The sequence below is a fragment of the Cebus imitator genome, unplaced genomic scaffold (genome assembly GCF_001604975.1).
Source record: "Cebus imitator isolate Cc_AM_T3 unplaced genomic scaffold, Cebus_imitator-1.0 Scaffold42, whole genome shotgun sequence".
NCBI classification, from domain to species: Eukaryota; Metazoa; Chordata; class Mammalia; order Primates; family Cebidae; genus Cebus; species Cebus imitator.
This window is the reverse complement of record NW_016107357.1, coordinates 406,804-426,766: the sequence shown is the minus strand read 5'-3', so window position 1 is coordinate 426,766 and position 19,963 is coordinate 406,804. Positions and strand designations below refer to the sequence as shown.

Below are 19,963 nucleotides of genomic sequence, written 5' to 3'. Positions count from 1 at the left end.
CTAACAGACTTTACTTTTTGTCAATTTATTATTGAGAAGTAGTATCTTACTTCAATTTGCAATTTTAAAATTATTAATGAAGCTGAGCATTTTTTATAGTTTTATTGGTCCTTTGTATCTTCTGGATTTACTGCCTTGCCAATTTTTTTCTATTGAAATCTTTCTTATTTTCCTTCTCTGTAGAAACTTCTTTTATACTAACAATATTAACCTCTTTTTCTTAAATGTGTTATAAAAATGTTTCCTTATTTTATTTTTACCTTTTATTCCCCCCACAAGGCAGAGTTTCACTCTGTCTCCCAGGCTGGAGTACAGTGGCACAATCTTGGCTCACTGCAACCTCCATCTCCTGGGCTCAAGCAATCTCCTGCCTCAGCCTCCTGAGTAGCTGGGATTACAGGTGCACGGCACCAAGCCTGGCTGATTTTTGTATTTTAATAGAGACCAGTTTTCACCATGTTGGTCAGGCTGGTTTCAAACTCCTGACCTTGTGATCTGCCTGGCTTGGCCTCCCAAAGTGCTGGAATTACAGGCATGAGCCACTACTCCTGGCCTTATTTTTACCTTTTAATTTTGGTTTGTATTGTCTCTTATGAAGAGAAGAAGTCAAATTATATTTATTTTGTGGTTTTTTTTGGTAGTTTATCAATTTTCTGTCTTAATTAGTCTCCCCTAAAAGAAAAATAATTTTTTTATTCTAAATATTTTGTATGTCGTTTCAATATGATCCCTGCTTCCCACAGCTCATAGATGAGTCAGGGAGACGACTGCAGAGCGCAGGGATTTCTGCTTTGTTTGGTCAGTGCTGTAACCAAGGGTGCTGAGAGTGCCAGGAGAACCCTGAGGAGGGCACCTGGGCCAGTTGGGTGGCTGGGAGGGCACCTGTGCCAGTTGGGTGGCTGGGAGGGCACCTGGGCCAGTTGAGTGGCTGGGAGGGTGGGGTATGGCTGGTTCTCCTGAGGGCAACATCCCAGATTAAACCTCTCAGGCCAAGGCAGCAGGGGTGAGAGAATTTCCAGAGGAGGGAAAGAGCAAGCCAGGGAGCTGGAAAACTTTGGAAAGACAGTCCATTTTCCAGAATAGGGAAGGACCAGTCTCTCAGGGTGGGTCAAGGGAAAACGTTTTTCATAGGGAGAATTATTTTCCTGAATTTCTCTTATTTTACACAAAGAATAGACCACAGAAGGTATTTTAAGCTGAAGACAAAACTCTGAAGATGGGATTAGAAAAATGAAATAATAAGTCAATAAGGGTAAGGAATACCTTCCCCCAAAGTGATCAGGGATGGACAAGGGACAAGGGTCCTCATAAGAGAAACAGGAGAAACATGAATGTCGTCTTTAATATGCACGTGCCTTCTCCTGGTTGCTTTGGGACCAGTCAGTGACAGGTGCCCCCTAACTGAAGTTGGCCATTAGCCTCTCAACTTCCAAGCCTCACATCAGCCACACCAGAATAATGTCCCTTAACATGCCAGCTTTCCTCACTAAAATCACATGAATTCCCATGATCTCTGGTGAGATCTGTGCTGGTTGGGCAGTTTAGCTCTCCGCAGCATTTTCCCATCACCTACTTCTAGTTTCTTCACTTTAAAGAGCTTAATCATTGTGGAACCTTGTGTGTTCCACAGACAGTGCGTCCCGTCTGCAGTTCCTTCTTTTTGGGACCTCCTCCATACCCCTTTGACAAGCTAACTGGAATCCCATTTATCTTTCAAGGCTCAACTTCAATGTTACTTCCTTCCTGCAGACTTTCCTGACATCTTGAGCTAGAAGAAATCTGGATGTTGAAGTGTATGTCAGTACCATTTAAGACTCATGCTACAACAGCAATGTATTATAGTGCTATATTTCTACAGGTCCTTAACTAGATCGAAATTTCTGGAAGGACAAGAACTATGTATTATACTTCTTTGCAGCTTCCAGGTCTTTAACACAGTGAAGTCTCATCTACCCTGACGAGGACTAGAAAACTAAACTCATCTCTAGAAACAGACCCATGGACAGCAGAGGCAAGGGCAGAGAGGACACTCACAGAATAAATAGAATGTAAAGTCACTCTGAGAATCGAGGGATGAAGCTTGAGGAGAGAATAACTCTAAATAAACCTCAGAAGGAAGTGAGCCGGGGAATGCTCATGGGATGAATAAATGGATCACCTGGTATTTATGGTGTTGAAGTTGAAGTTGAAGTTAAATAGAACAAATTGGTAATGAGCCATGTTCACCTCTGCCTTTGCACTTGAGAACCAAAAAGCAATGTGGATATAGAAGAGACAGAATATCTGAAGCAGAAGGAAAGAGGTTAGAAGGGAGATTAAAGATGAAAGAGAAAAGAAAAAGAAGGATGTGTGAGAAAAGGGAGAAGTGAGTCAGAGAAAGGCTCTTGGAAGGGGATCTGAGTCAGAAAGGCAGATTGCATAATAAACTTGGCAGTATGTCCAGGAGGTGAGGACAGCGGCAAGGGGGTCTCTCTGGGACTCAGAGAGGAAGGATGTCCAATGAAATCAGGTGGTGACTAATAACTTAGGTAAGGTAAGAGTGATACAGTATAGGTGTTAGGGGGTTTCCTGGTGGCCGGAAATCAGGTACAGTTTCTGTGAGAACATGGGGAGGATGATCGCAGGACTGGTACGGCAGTTGTGCTTGGAAAGGGATCACTGACATAGCTTTTTATAGTTGAATAGCATCATAAAGTAGGAAGAGACCTTGGGGGTCTGGTCCAATATTCTCATTTGACGTTTAGGCCAAACAGTCTAAAAGACTTCATGCCATCTCCTAGGCCCCCTGTGGTCCACTCTCTGCCCACCTTTCAGGCCTGATCACGTGCTTCTCTGCTTTCCTAAACTCCCGCGAAGCCAAATCACCTGTAATACACTAGCCTTGCATTCTTTCTCATTTCAAATACCATACTCTCTGTCTGGAATGTCCTTCTATGTACTCCTTGTTTTTCTGCCCAACTCTTATTCAAATTCCAGATCTCAGCTTAAAAACATTTCTTCCAAGCACTCCTTCTCCCAGCTCCGCTCCTCACACCCACTGGGTCATGTCATTGTTATATGTTTCCAAGCATTCATTTCCTATGTTTAAAATTTGATGGGAGATGCGTTTCCTTTTTGATGGTCCCCTTCTCTTCTGGGTTGTGAATTCTATTGAGTTTCATCTTTATTGTACTTGTCACAGAGCAGTTGTACAATAAATATTTCTTAAGGGAAGGGAAGGGAGGGAGGGAGGGAGGAAGGAATGAATTTGAGTGACAAACTCTTACCAATAATTGTTAGCAGAGCCTGACAAGTGTCTTCTGAAACAATCAGTTGTGACTTGAACGTTCACATTCAGATTTGGGAGACTGGTGGTTTCTTTTTTTCCCCCAGTATATTTTTTTATTGTGGTAAGAAAATTGATGATTTTAGCCATTTCTAAGTGTATATACAGTTCAGTGGCATTAAGTACATTCCTGTTGTGCATTATCCATCTCTAGACCTTTTTCCTCATCTCAAATTAAAACCCTATAGCTATTCAATAACTCCTATTTCTACTCCCCACCTGTCCCTGGCATCCACATTCTTTCTGTCTCTATGAATGTGACTACTCTGGGTGCCTTAAATAAGTAAAATCAGATAATGTTTGTCCTTGTGTGTCTGACTTATTTCACTCAGTGAAGTGTCTTCGAGGTTCATCCTCGTTGTAGCATGTATCAGAATCCTACTCTTTTCAAGGCTGCATAATATTTCACTATGTGTAGATACCACATTTTGTTTTTCCATTCGTTTGTTGATGAACATTTGAATTGTTTCCATCAGAGACTATTGTTTTAAATCCTAAAATACATAATCCTCCACGTGATTTAGTAACCTGGGAGATGGTCAGTGGCATGTACCTGGAGAATTTGATCAGGGGAAGAAAGGGCAGACTGAAGAATCATCGATGTGCTTGGGAAAGTCATCAAAAATGTCCACGAACATGGAGGCTGTGACAGGAGGAAAAGGAAATGTTCCCATCAGGTGATGGCAGTCTTGATGTGAAGAAGGCAATGAAGATGGATGTTGTGAATTTCTAACGATAGTAAATCCTGAGAAGTGGGGTTGAGAGATGCTCCATTTTTTTTTAACCTTACCTTGTTATTGAAATGGAAAAGTGGGATGGCTAGAAGGGAAAGGAAAAAGTGAGACATCCTCTCAGAGGAGACACTGGAGAAAAGAGGTGAGAAAAAGTAGAGGCTAAATGGGAGTTTGGCCACAGATATTTTACAGGGGAGAAATTCACTGGTGAAGGAAGAGCCAATCAATTCAAAGCCTTTCTCCAAATTTTATGCAGGAAGAGCCCTCAGCACAAGATTGATGCATATCTATTCTATAATTAACAACAATACGTAGAAAGAGATTCCACGGTCACCATTAGCTTCCAATCCTTCATGTTCAAGATTTTCTTCTTTTTAACTAGACTATTTTGGGCCCTTTTCTTCTCCTTGTCTTTTCAGTAACTAGAAAAGAATTACTAAAACTCACCCCATGAAAATCCCTCACGTACCTGAATTCTTTTGCAGTTAAAGATTGGAACTGGATTAAACTCTTTTCCCTTAACAACTTCTTAGCTACAGTTTTCTAAGCCTTTAATGCCCTTTGAATTGTCTGCTCTAAGTTCTCTTGGGTTAAAGTACACCAGTAGGAATAGCCAGATTTCCTCATATCCCGTGTGAAGCTAGTGCTGTCTTTCATGATCCAGGAACCCCGTCCCTCAGTGCCAGCATCCAGTATGGCACCAGTCCTGCCTTGGAGTAAAGAGTGCCATACTCCTGAAGGAAATTTCCAGGCCTGCAGAGAGGGGCCCATGGTGTGCCATCAAGCTCAACCTCTCAGCCGAAAGGCAGAGCAAGTCACTTTCCAAGATATGGCTGGTCCTAAGATTGTGTAAGCTTTTTGGAAGGATTATCTTTTTTCTTTCTACTTCAGAAGCTCAGCACGTTGGCCCATTTCAAGTTGCCTCTGATCTTTAACTGCTGCTCCTCAGCCCCTTGGATCCATCCTTGGGGAGATTCTCACTGGTCACTTTGCAGAGCTCCCTCAGGCCAAGAAAGCCTCCCTCTCTTTGTTTCTACTTAACCCTTGCCCTTCAGGGTGGTGAGGGGCCGTCTTCAGGCTGCCTCCCTTGTAGTCTGTTATAACTTGCAGGTGATTAGCGGGTCGTTTCTAAGCAAAAAGGAACATTGCCCCAGGCACTGCACTCCCATAGGCTCTTGCCATTTTGCTACAAAAGAGAAAAATCGAGCCTTTGAAGAGTATATATACACTATTCATGTACTTAGAAAGAGAGGAGTGTCTATAAAATTTCAGGAACAGCATTAGATTTTACTCAGTTATCAGATGGCAGAACTATTGAGTTATGGTTCGGAATGCTTTTGGAATTAAAAAGAAGCAGTTGCCATTTCTAAGCATCTAGTCTTTAATAAAAGTTTATTTGAGAATTTCTCTCTAGACAGGAATCCCCTAACAAGTTGTATTCCAGTGAGACAGAGTGTCCATGAAATATAGTAATTGGGGCTCTGTTGGGCTATTCTTCGTGCAGGGAGAGCTCACTTAGTGACAGCGTGCTGCATTCAGCATTCAGCATTCCACCCTACACTCCAGCTGCTCATCTGACCAGATGAAAGCTTCCTTCTCTACCTTAATCCTCCAGGCTTTTTTGTCACCTACACTGCTACCTTCAGATCCCCCAGGGGAAATATTATATGCTTCTTTCAACATCTTGAGCGACTGTCCTCAGCATTACGTGAAACATTATACATTTTTTTTTTGTATCTCTATTGCTGCAAGTGCAGTGTCCCTCTCAGACCAAAAAAAAAAAAAAAAAAAAAAAATCGCTTGAACCTGGGAGGCAGAGGTTGCAGTGAGCCAAGATCTGCAGCCAACCACTGCACTCCATCCTGGGCAATAGAGAAAAAAAAAAAAAAAAAAAAAAAAAGTAACTGGTTCATTTTCCTGAGTTTTAAATGTCTAGTTTCTCTCCTATTATTTTTTATTGAAAAATAAAATTTTAAAACTAAACATAACTCTTTCCCCTTCGCTCCTTTGCCAAATAAACATTGCCAAACCATTTGGTCTTTGGACTCTATGGATTCACATTTCATGTGTAAGAGCCACAGGAGCCTAACAGGAGTGGGTTTTTTTTCCCACGGATGTTCTGTTTTCCTGGGAGGGAAAGTGGATGAGCTGAAGCACCTATTCCTGCAGAACAGGCCAGGGAACAAGTCCTCTGTCTCCTCAGGTTCTTTGGCTCCGGACTTAAGGTTTTACTCAGCTATGAGAGTGTGGTGTGTCCTTTAGAGAACCTGGCCAAATTCATTGGATCTGGTGTTTCCCAGGTGTGTGCACACCTGTGGAAGCAGCGACTCCAGGGCAGGGGCTGGCATCCGTGTTCTAATAAGTGCCCGAGGAAATTCTTTGGGTCGGGCAAGTCTGGGAAACACTGGTCCATCCATCCCAGCTTTTTGCCTGCAGCCGTGTACTGACTTTCAGGGTTGTCCGAGGACTGTGGAGTTGTTCGCGTGGTCTTTTCCTCAAGCTCGCTCAGATTGTTTTCTTCTGGTGAGATCATGAACTGTGAACTGCAGACCCACTGAGGTGTTTTTTGGAGACAAAGCCTAGCTCTGTGACCGAGGCTGGAGTGCAATGGCCTGATCTCGGCTCACTGCAACCTCTGCTTCCCAGGTTCAAGTGAGTCTCCTGCCTCAGCCTCCCAAGTAGCTGAGATTACAGAAATACACAACGAGGCCTCCTAATTTTTGTATTTTAAGTAGAGATGGGGTTTTGCCATGTTGGCCAGGCCGGTCTTGAACCCCTGACCTCAGGCGATCTTCCCACCTTGGCCTCCCAAAGTGCCAGAATTATAGGCATGAACCACCCCACCGAGCTAAGCTGACCCACTTTGAATAGGCCAGAAAAAGAGGGAGCCTGTTCCCCCCAAAACCCCGAAAAACAAAAACAACCCCCCGCCCCCCAAAAAACAAACAAAATCCTCAAGGGAGTGTTATTCTCCTTACTCGAGAATAACCTTAGAAGGTATAAAATTGAAATACTCCTCAGGGCAACCGCTGCTGTCTTGCTTGTCTCAACGTGTTTTATGTGACAACAGTAATGCAGCCTGTTGAGCCATCCTGTTTAAGTCCCCAGACCTTTGTCTCCCTGTGGGAGAACTGCCTGTGATTCCTATTGCCTGATAAGGTGGCTCAGAAAAGGGACCTGTTTCAACAACCTGGAGATCTTCTTGGGTAGATGGTAGCAGATGATACAGAAGAAAGCCAGGAAGCTTTGGGGTGTGCTATCAGAGCTACTAGATGTAAATATGCGTAAGAAAGACCATACGCTTTTATTATCTATGGAATAAGGCAGGCTGGGGACTGAGGGACAATTGAAAACAGTATCTTGGGTACATAATTAAGTTTTAAATTTTCACATCTCACCTGCTATGGCTTCCTGTGTGCCCAAGTCACATTTCTGCCCTGCCATAAATACACCCTGGCTGGAACTGCAAACTATATCAACAACAACAGAAAGCTATGACATGAGCCTTTCCTGTATTTGCAACACTCTTTGGATTGCCATGGCAACAATAGTTTTAATTATGGAGAGGCAAAATGATAACTTGTATATCAGATGTGGCTCACTTTTCCCTGTGGACAAAACTCTGATTTGAGAGAGGCTTTGCATGTGGCATTTGCTTCTAGGATGGATTTTATTATCTGCTCTAACAGACAGCTCTTTTGCTTATGGAATGAACCAGAAAAAGCTGAAGTCCTGGCTGAAGGGGCTGCTGGACATTGGCCCTTGTGAAGGCGAATTGGACCTTTTGGTCTCGGAGGCAGCCTGATGTGCTCGTCACATGTGCATTTAAGAACCAAGCAAGCCACTGCTCTCGAGGGCCGCTTTTGGCTTCGCCTTTCAACCAGTGGATATCTGCATGTTAGGATAGAGACTTGCATGAAATATCATCTGGTAATCATACTTGACAATGTTCAGGATTATGCTGGAGGGACAAACAAGTAATTCCATTGCAGTAGCAGTCATGGAAATACACAAATCATAGCAGCTTTCCAATCAGAGCTATGGAGGGAGAAACACGGGACAGGAAACCTCTTCCTCTGTCTTCTCCCACTGCCCTTCATTTCTGGGTCCGCTTGCTCACTCCTTGAATTTCTCTTCAGGTTTGGGGAAGTATCACACCATCTCTAAATAATTCTGGGCTCCCTCATTTTGAAAGCTCTTGCAAAGCTAAATAATCTTCCTCTTAGGTAAACATAAATCATTGTCTACCTTCTCTGCTCCTTGAGTAGACCTTTTGATACATTCATTAATTATGGCCACTGCCTGGTGGTGCAGTGATGGCTGAGTCACTCCCGTGAGCGTCTTCCCTGGAAAGCCCCCATTTCTGACACTGAACCCGAAAATCCAATTCAGTGTTAAAGAGGCTCTTCATTGTGACACTGGACAGCCAGGTGGTCAGGCAAGTAAAAGAAATATGCCGGAAAAATGCAGCGGCGTGGTTGTAGGAGTGAGGGTTTGGAGAAAGCTGGTGCGTGGAATGCTGATGGACCGATACCGTCCTTAAAACCTGCTGCCACTGTTTCTAATCTCTGGCAACCTCTGGAATAAGATCTTGATCCTCTGTTCAGATCTGCTGACTCCACCAACAGTTCAGTTAATCACAATCCCAGCTTTTGAAGGCCAGAACGCCCATGCAGAACTGTTGAGTAACAGGCACCGTGGTTCTGATTTCTAATCCTTTCCCACATTTTTTTTTTGGAAAAAGAAAAATACAGAAAAGGTCCCGGTTTCTGGTAAATCTTGCTTAATGAATGACACAGTCTCTGTTTATTTTGTTTCCACATTCAGGGAGCTTTGCAGCTATGATTTTGATTTTGGAATTTAGGCATGTTAATTAAGGCTTTGTATGGAAGTGGAGGGGTTCTGTTTCTTGTTTGCTACTTTAATAAGATTTTGTGTTAAGAATGGCACTGAGAATCTGTCAGAATTAGCTTGGCTGCATATGTGTAGCTCAGTGCTTTGAGACCCTTGAAATGTCTGTTTTTAGGACATCAGCAGGGGGCTAATGAAAAGGCTTTGTTGATTTTAACGAATTGCAAGCCACTGTAGCCAAAATAAATATAATCTGCTTTTTGGATTAGTTGTCACAGATGATTTTACCTACTAACTGTGATTAAAGAACCCGAGTGGACCAGAAGCATAACTGCTCTCTGGTGACTCTTGCTAAAATAGCAATAAACAGAAGTAAATAAAGACTTAGGGCATTAGTTATCTTTAATAAACAGTGACACCAAATATACAATGTGCAGGCGTGAAAGGGTAGGAGTGGAGGCTTAGTGGAAGATCGGGGTGTCAAATACCTGTATGGCACACAACAGTACAGCTCTTGCTGCCACAAAAACTTGCAATTGTTAACAACAACAAAACCCACAGGAAACACTGAAGTGCTTGCTGGTGTTGTTCATGTGTTGTAGTTGTACCTCATTAGAAAGTGGTTAGAAACCCAGGGCTATCTTCTTGTTTCCCAGCTCCCTTTCCAAAGCCAATCCAATTCATTGCCATTCTGCTCTCATCCTCCCTCGGACTCAGGGACCAAAGTTGAAATCCTGCAACTATAGGATTAGAGTATGAAAATGAAGAAAGTGTTAATTACTTGTGTAATTATTAACCTTCATAGCTGCAGTAATTCTACCCAGTTAATGAACAGGTGACCAGCACTGTATCCTTCTTTGTGTTTTCCTACCCTAATGAAAAGAATGACTTGTCCCAACCGACAAACCTGATCCTTAGATTTCCCCAGGAAAGTCTCAGGCTGGGTTTTCCCTCATTACTGCTTAACTGCAACTCAAACTAAAAAGGTTGTGTCTGAAACCCTGTTAGGCAGGGCGTTGGGAGTGCTGGCTGAAAGATGCTTTTAGGAGCCAGAAAAATTATCAGGTGGGAAAAGCTACAGTTTTTCCTGTTATTTTTAATTTTATCTCATGTTTTAAAAATTGCTGTGTACGCTTCATCTGTGATGGCAAACCAAGTGACAGTCAGAGCCTTCCTTAGCTTCTCTCTGCCCTGGAGGGTAGATATTATGGTATTTGTTTATAGATGCAGAGACTGGTGTGCCCAAGGCACATGGTGAGTCATAGAGAGAACCAGCAATAGATCAGTGCCTTCCAGTTAGTTCCTGGTGGTAACTGGGTGTTTTCCCACTGCTGACTGGCTGAAAGCAGCGCACACCTACTCACAGTTCCAAAGATTATAACCTTCACACTTCAGGACTGGTAGCTGTCATTATTAAGGTCTTATCATGTGCCAGGCACTGTACCTTATAGATAGGATGCCATTTGGTAACACACAGTAAATGTATTCATCCCATAAATATTGCTTGAGTGATCCCAAGTACCAGGTTCTTCTTTAGAGATACAGCAGGGAATAAAATTAAGACAAATTGCTGCCCTCCTGAAGTTTTTATTCCAGTGAAAGGAGTTAAGACAATAAATGCAATAAATTTTTAAAAAATACATTATATGAGAAGGTGGTAGGTGCTACGGAGAGAAAGCAAGAGAATGAAGAAGAGTTGCAATTCAAAATAAGATGAGTGGAAAAGCTCCACTGAGCAGGTAATATTGGAGCAGAGACTTGAAGGAAGTGAGCGAGTAGCCACTGAGATTCTGGGGAAGAGTGCAAAGTGAGGAAGTGCAGAGGCCCTCACCAGAGTGCGTAGGAGGATTAGGGGAGGTCAGAGGTAATAAGAGGTCAAGTTCTTAGGAGTTTGCAGCCCATGGTCAGGAATGTGTCCTTTACTCTTTGGAAGATGGGAAGCTCTTGGGAAGTTTTAGACAGAGGCGTGACACTATGTCTCTTACATTTCAGAAGCCTGAGAAGTAGGTTATGTTATCCTCGTCTTACCAATGGAACACAGAGGGAGCGCAGAGTAAGTTCAGTTCAGTACTTGTGAAAAGTCACCATGTGACTAAGAGGCAGAAAACACGCTGTCTTATTCCTCCACGCTGCTACTACTCTCCGCTTTCTGATGAAAGATGTGTCTGGCATCTACGTGATGTCTTTTTTACCATCAAATAGGATCTTGCCAATTTTATTTTTTAGATGATACACCCTTTGAATATCTGGATTCAAACTCATGTAGTAATTGGACCATTCAGGATACCATTTGCCTCATGAAGTTGATTTTCCCAATGAGACAGCAGAGGGTGGGGAAATCTTTAAGTTGGGTAAAACTGCTCGAGGTCCCAGAAGCAGGTAGTGTTGGGTCTGGGATTTAAACCTAGTTGTGCTGTCCAATTCTGAGTCGTGTGCCTTGCTCACAGCATAATACTGCCTCTACAACAGTAATAATTTTAAACTAAGATCAGCCTATGTAGGGAAGGAAATGCCCATAATAATGACCTTTTCATGCAGCTGCTTCCTAAAACGTCTACTTCCATGTTCCAGGACCGATCCTGGGGCAGATGTCCAGTTATCTGCTGGATCATATCAAAACCCTGTAGCCAGAAAAGGCAGCACTGTAACAAGTGACAGCATTGTGTTGAAGTAAGTGTTTGGGGACTGTCCTTAAATTCCATTTGTCTCAGAAATTTCTTTTCCAAATCCTCTAAACCACCATATAAGTCTCTTTCTTTGTACATCAGTAACAATCTATTCTGGCTTGTTTAATGTTCAACTTGAAAGATAAAAAGGCATCATTAAATATCTAATTCTTATAATGAACATGAAATGCTATACCATGGCCGGCAAATGCAGGTACACAATTGTACATACGGAAAAAATATGCACACACACACACACACACACACTCCCATACATTCGCACACTAGAATTCTCTATTTTCTAGGTCTTGTTTGTAATTTTGACTCATGTTGATTATCTTGATCAACTCTATTTGAAAGATTTAAATCATTATTTTCCCTGAATGGAATCCATACCACCTTCTGGACATGACTTTTAAAGAAGACTTTACGTCTACAATCTGTAGAATTTTGATGAACTAAATAAATACCAGTTTTGTAGTGCAAGCACAGAATTGCTCTTTTCCTTCTCTAAATAACTTTGCATTTCAACCTTGTATTTTCTGCAAAGGAAGCACTGCTGCATGAATGAATGATATATTATACAACTTCATCTTGCTGCTAGCAAATTTTTCCATGTTGCATTTCTGACATTCTCCTGTATCGTAGTTCTACCCTTTTGTAGGCTTCGCCTGGCATCTGCCACCATTTCCCTGAATAACATAACAAGATGCCAGTGATACTCAGTCCTAGACTTATTAGAATAAAATTTAATACAGGTGCACTGTTCATTTTCCATGGAACTCTTACTTGGGTGTCTGGCATTTTGAAATAAGAGGAAGTAATTATCTTGTTCTCCAACCATACACTGACAGGTGGGATGGACCCAAGCAAAAGCTTGGTTCTGCTTAAAATTCAAATTAACACCCCGGTCAGGTCTGTGGTGGTATAGAAACATATTTCTCCTCCATGCAAGACTAATTCAGATGTGGAATGTGAGTTTTTCTTGTCTGATTTCTAGAGAAGGGGCCTAGCTATGGTGACAGGCTGTTTGTTTTTTCCTTGAATTCTGTAAGAGAAGAATACATAGAATATATTCTGTTTTAATACATTATTAAGGAAGCAACTTTGTTTACTAGAAAACACTGTTAACCTAGCAACAGATTTATACTGGTTGGTGTTCAAATTTCAGAGCTGCTTTTCAGTCCAAGCCTGAGTGTTCTAGCTGTACGATTGGTCTCCTCACCAAAGCCTTTGAAATATGATGTTTCTCAGTTCAACACCCAAAGTGCTGTTCCTAAAATGATTAACATTTTGACAAATTGAACATAAAATTATCCATGCCACATGGATGACATTTTCTCTAAGAAGGGAAAGAGTAGTATCCCTTGCTCAGCAGGTGACTTGGAATTAGCAAACCCTTGGCACTAGGAGAAAGAGCTTGAAACCAGAGCCAATAAGCACGTGAGGCCTCCTGTTTGTGAGTTTCAAAGTTAGGGCAAGCTAATTTCCCATAGTTTCCTTAGTGGATGGATAGAAGTACTTTTATTCTGAAATGGAAACATTAGCTAAGGAAGTAAATTTACACAGGGTTATGTTTGAAACTGACATAAAAATATATAACAGCTAATACCAGATATTAAGTATTATCACTAATATTATTTGTAGTTTATCAATATTGTATTTATTTGATATTCATAAGTGTGTGATGCAGGTAGTATAGGCATCATCCTCATTTTCTAGATTAATAAGTGAGTTCAGAGTTTATTTTATAGATATATATATATCTAAGGTCAGAAATCTTATTCTGGTTTTCTGGTTCTCTGATTTCAAATATAGGGCTTTTTAAACAATATAACCTTGACTTTTATAGATTATTTTTAGCTAACATTCTGCTTTATTGTAAATATTTTAAAATTTTAACTCAAAGCATAGTTTATCACAGAAATTTGAGTTATGGAACAGTTCCATTCGGTCATTATCATCTTTATTTTTAAATCTCATAGTGAAAAATTAAACAATAATAGAGACAGAAAATCTCTAGAGACAGGAAGAGGATTTGATGAAGTTTGAATGTCAGGAATAAGCTGAGTATATAGTGTATCTATGCAGAGAAGATTGCGCTATCTAGAATTATAGAGAATAAAAATTTGAAATTTGTTTTAGCCTTAAAAATAGGTAACACACAGCAGGCTCCTTTTCCCCACATCACTTTATAGGGTTGAGGCAGAATCAGGTGACCGAGTCAGCAAGGTGTTCCTTTGAAAGAGACAGCAGGCCACATATTGCTTTTCCAAACTCTCTGTGTACATAACGGCTGATTCCATTCATTAGTATGTTAAAAATGAAGAATATGAGAATGTGGGTTATTTAAAATAACCTTAAAAGTCCATATTTGAAAAGAGGAATTTTCCCAGGAGTAAACAAAATTAACTGTCCCAGAAGCTGATGTTTAGAATTGAATTACAAATGTCTTTGTAGATTTTAAATTTGGCAAAACATGTTCTAGCATTATTTAAAAATAACAACTTTAAAGGGCTCATAAATAAAGACATAAAAGGCATTTTGACATTTAATACAAAAACAGCATTTTGATGAACTGGGTAAAAATGAATCAGAGACATATGGATTACATATTTCTTATAGTGCGCCTGAGTTTTAAAATTGAGGCAGTGGAAATCTGGCAAAATATTTTTGGGGAATTTGCTACATATACTATATTTAAAAAGAGGTGAAGATGAACTCCAGACTGCTATGATTGCTCATGACATTGAATTTGATAACTTTTAATTTGCGGATAAGAAATTCTTGTGAAATAGCTCAATCTGTCTATGTGTTGTAGAAGTGAGTGGATGGAGACAGTGAGTACCGATTCATTTGGTCACATAATCATTCAACAAACACACAATGCCGGGTTCTGTACTAGGTGCTAGAGTGATTTGTAAGATGGCTAACATGAATTGTGGACTCTGCTCTTGTAGGAGGCATAGACAGTTGTAGGAAGGGACTCACAAATTTCCGAGTACTTTGGGATATACAAAAGAGACCACTTACAGAGTATTTACTGGGTGTCAGTCACTGTGCTAACCGCATCACATTCATTAGCATGTTTAACTGTGAGATCTTTATAAAATACAAATTATTATGTTCCCTTTTAATGGATGAGAAACATAACATCAGAGTGTATGGATGAAGTGACTTGTTGCGTGTCAGTGGTAATTGGCTACATTGGTTGCTTACAGTGAACTGTGTCTTTTATACTCACACTCGTGTAGTCATCACTCCTGGAATCAAAGCTGGCCCGGAGATTCACTTTAACCAATAGACTGTGGCAGAAATGATCTCCTTCCAGCTCCAGACCTAAGCATTAAGTAGACCTGGCAGCTTTCACTTCTGTAATCTTGAAAGCCCTAAGTCACCTGGTTTTAAAAAAAAAAAAAAAAAAAAAGTCTGTTTACCTTGCTGGAGAGACTACATGCTGAGACCATGTAGAGAAGACACAGGCAAAGGGAGAGAACCTAGACTCCAGGGGAGGAGAGAGAGAGGCTCACTTGAGCCCAGATCCCAGCCAACTAGCCAGCTGAATGCGGCCATGTGAGCAACCACCAGTAAGATGAACTGAATGGTGCCACTGAGCCCTACCCCGACTATAGACTCCTGAGCAAATACAGTGGTGATGTTTATAACCACTGAGTTTTGGATGGTCAGTTACATAGGGAAAAAAAAAAAAAAAAAAAAAAAAGACAAAGGCAGAGGCTAAGTGGAATTTGAACCCAGATCACTCTGGCTGTAATGTAGATACATTTTTTTCTCACTGTGTTTGCTTATAAGATGAGGGTGAGGAGTGGAGGAACAGAATCCGGTGGTATTTGAGCACTTCTCAAAATGGTCTGCATCTGACATGAATGAATTCCAAAAAAGAAAGCGTTAGAAGACTCTTTACTTTGTACTTTAGAGGAAAAGAGGAACACAGCAGTGGTATAGGACCCATCCCCAGGGCCTTCTTGCTGCGCGTACCTGGCGGTGCGTGTATCAGAAAGAACATGAGCATGTGTCCCCAAATTCTCATTCCTGATCCTCTTCCTGGGCAAATGCCATGTAAATGTTTGTATTGACTTTATTTAGAATTATCAAACTAATGATGGATGCTAATGAATTCCTCTCTTTCACTTGGGAGTTTATAAAGTGAGCACTGACAGGAACTTTGAAAAGTACACAAGTTCAACACACACATACACACATGGGGGGCATAATGAACGGTGACATGAAACAAATGGTGATCAAAAGATTTGAAACGGGCAGCATGCAGCGGTCAGGGAGAGCTGAGGGTCCCTGGCTGATAACACAGGGGAGCACTTGAAAGGACGATTTTCTGGCAAGTCCACGTTTGAAGTGATGTCATCTTTTTTATTCTCTCAACTCAATGGCTTCTCTGAAGCTCATTCTTTCCATTCTGATGAGGAGCAAAAATGTTACATCAAAGGTTAATGCTTGAATTGGGGCTGAAAGGGAGAGGAGAGTGGGTGGGCGCATGTACACACGCACACAGTGGTAGAGAAAGAGAGAATCACAAATGACTAAAAGTTCTTAAAAGTACGACATAAAGGAAAATAGCCATCTTCCTCCCCTGGCGAATAGTTCACAAGATCTCCTAGAGTTTGGATGTGAACTGTCATGCTGCATACCAGCGAGGGTACTGTCACTGGCTGTTTCCTTTGGAAGCTCCAGGTAGTACAGTGTGTGAAGAGGGACACTGTGATACCATCAGCACTTCCGGGGCACACAGCAAGCTCCTGATTTGCTGAAATAGCCATTCCTGGATTCTTTTCTCAGCATTACCTGGATGTGAGTTGACATGGCTCTTTTTCTAGCCTTCCTCAGAAGACTCTCTTGAATAGATTCACCCTTGCATCCTGTGCCTCTGCTACTGTTAACAGCAGTTTAAATTTCTCTTTGTAATCAAGTACTCATTTCCAGGGTTTTCATTTCCTTTTTTTCTTTTTTTAAGCTCTCTTGACTGTTTTGGTTTGGATGGTAGATTGATTTGGTTTCGTATGAATGCAAAATGTTGCGTTCAGGGTGTTGAACTTTGAATATTTGAAGTGTTGAAAGAGCACCTTCTCCCTTTTTCCTCTCCACCCCATCTGCAGCCTCCTTAAGGAGAGCAGAATGCGTGGTTGGTTTTCTGTAAGTTGTAGTGACATGTTTGGCCTCTTCGTACCAACCAACAGATGTGAGGGTGAGCGGCCACCTGGCTCCTGAGCATCCTTTCAGAGGCAGAGCAGTGGTGACCTTGCTGCTTTGTGTATCTTCTTTGTCGTCTTCAAGTTGCCCCACACATTGGTGAACCAGATAACTAGCAACCACAGGATGTGCGCTACAACTCCTCAGGAGGTGTGGCAGTTGCTGGCAGTCACACCAAGGGAAATTCAGCAGATGGGAGAGGTTCTGGGGACCCTCCCATGTTTACTGATGGAAATTTGAGGAAGAAATTTGGAAATTGTGTGTGCATGCTTTGGCCACACTGGCGACTAGCAGTACTGTTCTCCCTCCAGGTTCTTCAACTTCTATTTGGATCTTTGAATAAAGGTCTGGGAAATTAGTCCTTAAAAACAAATCCCTCCTGTGCTGTGAACATTTTCTCAGAGCCCAAAGCTTCTGGATGGAGTAAGGAAATAGTAAAGGGTGTGTTTCCTGTTGCCTGTCTGTCTTCTGAATCCCTCCGTGCTCTGGCCAGTCAGTGGTTATGGTGGCCAGAGCTTCCTAGATTTCATAGACTTCATAGACTTCATCTGGACCACGGCCAGATTATCATGTTGAGCTTCAGGAACACTGGTATCAGGTACTCTCCTGGCTTGGCAGAGGAGGTATCAAGGGGTAACATGCGCAAGATGAAACCACTGGCACTATTAGTTAGGTGGGCACTTTTGAAAATTGCACAATTCAGTTTTGTTGGTAATGTCAGCAGACCATTAGACATATTTACATAGTCAAAGCCTTTTTTTCATACTGAGATGCTTCACGTAAGTGTTCCTTCTGAGAAAAGCTGAGAGTCTTTAGAGAATTGCAGGGCCACTGATGGTTTGAAAAATGACCTCTTAGCAATGGGTTTAACTTAAAATGGGGAAAGAGTGAGCATTTTTATAAGTAACATTTTATTTCATTTGTGTGATGAAGCTCATGTAACAATCAATGTTAAATATGCAATACTACACTGGGGTCAAGTACACATACAAATATGTTGCTAATACTAATAAAAAACCAGAATTTTCCTCTTCAGAAAACATTACAAATATTTGTTTATTAATCCCCCGTGTCAGAGCTGAGATTAGAACTCAAGCTTTTGCCGGCCAACGGATTCGCTTTATCTTCTGCTGATAGCAGGGCTCATGGATATAGCAGTACAGTAAAGTTAAAAAACAGGGGCGGGAGGCTAATGTGATTTTTAAGAACTTGAAATAGATTTTTCTTCACCAGGACCCACTGGAATGAACTTTTCTGGTGCTTTCCATGTTTTCATTTCTGTTTGCAAATATAGCATTGTAGTTAGCTGTTTGTTAGTATATACATAATATGCATTGATTTTTAAAATTTTTCTCATTTTAATTCCTCTAGATATAACTGTGGACCTCTCAAAGTCAGAAAAGGGTAAAAACCTTGCAACTACTGCTGTAATTATAATGATGGCTAATTTCTCAGGCTTCCTCAAGGTTTATAATTATCATTAATAACAATGACTTACAGCATATAGAGTTTTATACACTGTAAAGTGCTTATCGCAGGCACTACATCATTTGATATTCATAGCCACCCTTTGAAGTAGACAGGGAAGCTCTTTTTATTCCCATCTTAGAAATAGGAAACAGACTCAACACGCCTGAGGGATCGGCACGGGCCTCAGAGTGAGTAAGCTTGGGAAAAGTACAGCGTTCACACTGGGACCCAGGTCTCCTATCTTCGAAGCCATAATCCACTGATTACGTGGAGCAATGATGACACATTTTTAGACCCTAAATATTAAACATAATGTTCTCTGTACTTTCCTTTGATATCATTGGAAAAACATAAAGGATGCATAGTCATTAATCCCTCAGTATCCATGAAGGATTGTGTCCAGTAGCCATCCCCCATACCAAAATTCATGGATACTCAAGTCCCTGATATAAAATAGTGTGATATTTGCATGTAACCTATGTACATCCTCCAATATACTTTAAATCATCTCTGCATTATGGAATACAGTGTAAAAGCTATGTAAATAGTTGCTATACAGTATTGGTTAGGGAATAATGACAAGGAAAAAACATCTGCCCATGTTCAGTACAGATTCAGCCATCCAATTTTTTTTTTCAAATATTTTCCTTTCTTTTTCTTTCATTCTTTTTTCTTTTTTCGAGACAGAGTATTGCTTTGGAGTGCAGTGGCACGATCTCAACTCAATGTAACCTCCACTCCTTGGGTTCAAGTGATTCTCCTGTCTTAGCCTCCTGAGTAGATGGGTTTACAGGCATGTGTCACCATGCCCAGCTAATTTTTTTTTTTTTTTTGGTATTTTTTAGTAGAGATGAGGTTTCACCATGTTGGCCAGGATGGTCTTGAACTGCTGGCCTCAAATGATCTGCCCACCTCAGCCTCCCAAGGTGCTGGGATTACAGGTATGAGCTATGACAACCCAGCCTCAAATATTTTCAATTAATGGTTGGTTGAATCCAGGAGTGTGGAACCCAAGGATACAGAAGGCTGACTATATATATGTATGTGTTTGTGTGTGTATGTGCAATTGTGTGTATAATATATTCAATATAATATATATCCACACACATGGTGTCAGATGGACATACCTGATGGTTTCTAAATAATTATTGTATCAGTAGTATCTAATTTAACATGTAGTAGGTATTAATTTAATAAGATGTAATTACTTATTATTATGGACAAAATCACAAATGTGTTTGGGGAAGGACAGATGTAAAAGAGGCTGATTTGAGTGAAGATATGTGTATCCCCCGAATATTTTTAAAATATAAATAAGCGCAAGGAAAACAGGCTTTGAGATTACATAGGCCTGCATTTCAATCCCACTACTGCCATCTTGAATGACTGTAAGACTTTAGGAGGCTGGGCGCGGTGGCTCACACCTGTAATCCCAGCACTTTGGGAGGCCGAGGCGGATGGATCACGAAGTCAAGAGATCGAGACCATCCTGGCCAACATGGTGAAACCCTGTCTCTACTAAAAGTACAAAAATTAGCTGGGCGTGGTGGCATGTTGCCTGTAGTCCCAGCTACTCAGGAGGCTGAGGCAGGAGAGTTGCTTGAACCCAGGAGGTGGAAGTTGCAGTGAGCCAAGATCACGCCACTGCACTGCAGCCTGACACCTGCCGACAGAGCAAGACTCTGTGTCAAAAA

The 19,963-nt window shown here is 41.3% G+C and overlaps 1 protein-coding gene across 6 annotated transcripts in view; it reads left to right on the top strand.

The window, feature by feature from the left end:
• The window catches only part of ESRRG (estrogen related receptor gamma), a 580,561-nt gene that overhangs the window by 157,700 nt on the left and 402,898 nt on the right, over positions 1-19,963 (top strand). Inside the window, exon 3 of one of the 6 annotated variants that reach the window (XM_017526296.2) lies at positions 11,482-11,580. The exons of the other annotated variants lie outside the window; for them this stretch is intronic. The gene's annotated coding sequence lies outside the window, so the exon portion shown is untranslated. The remainder of the gene's footprint in view (positions 1-11,481; positions 11,581-19,963) is intronic. 6 annotated transcript variants of the gene reach the window in all.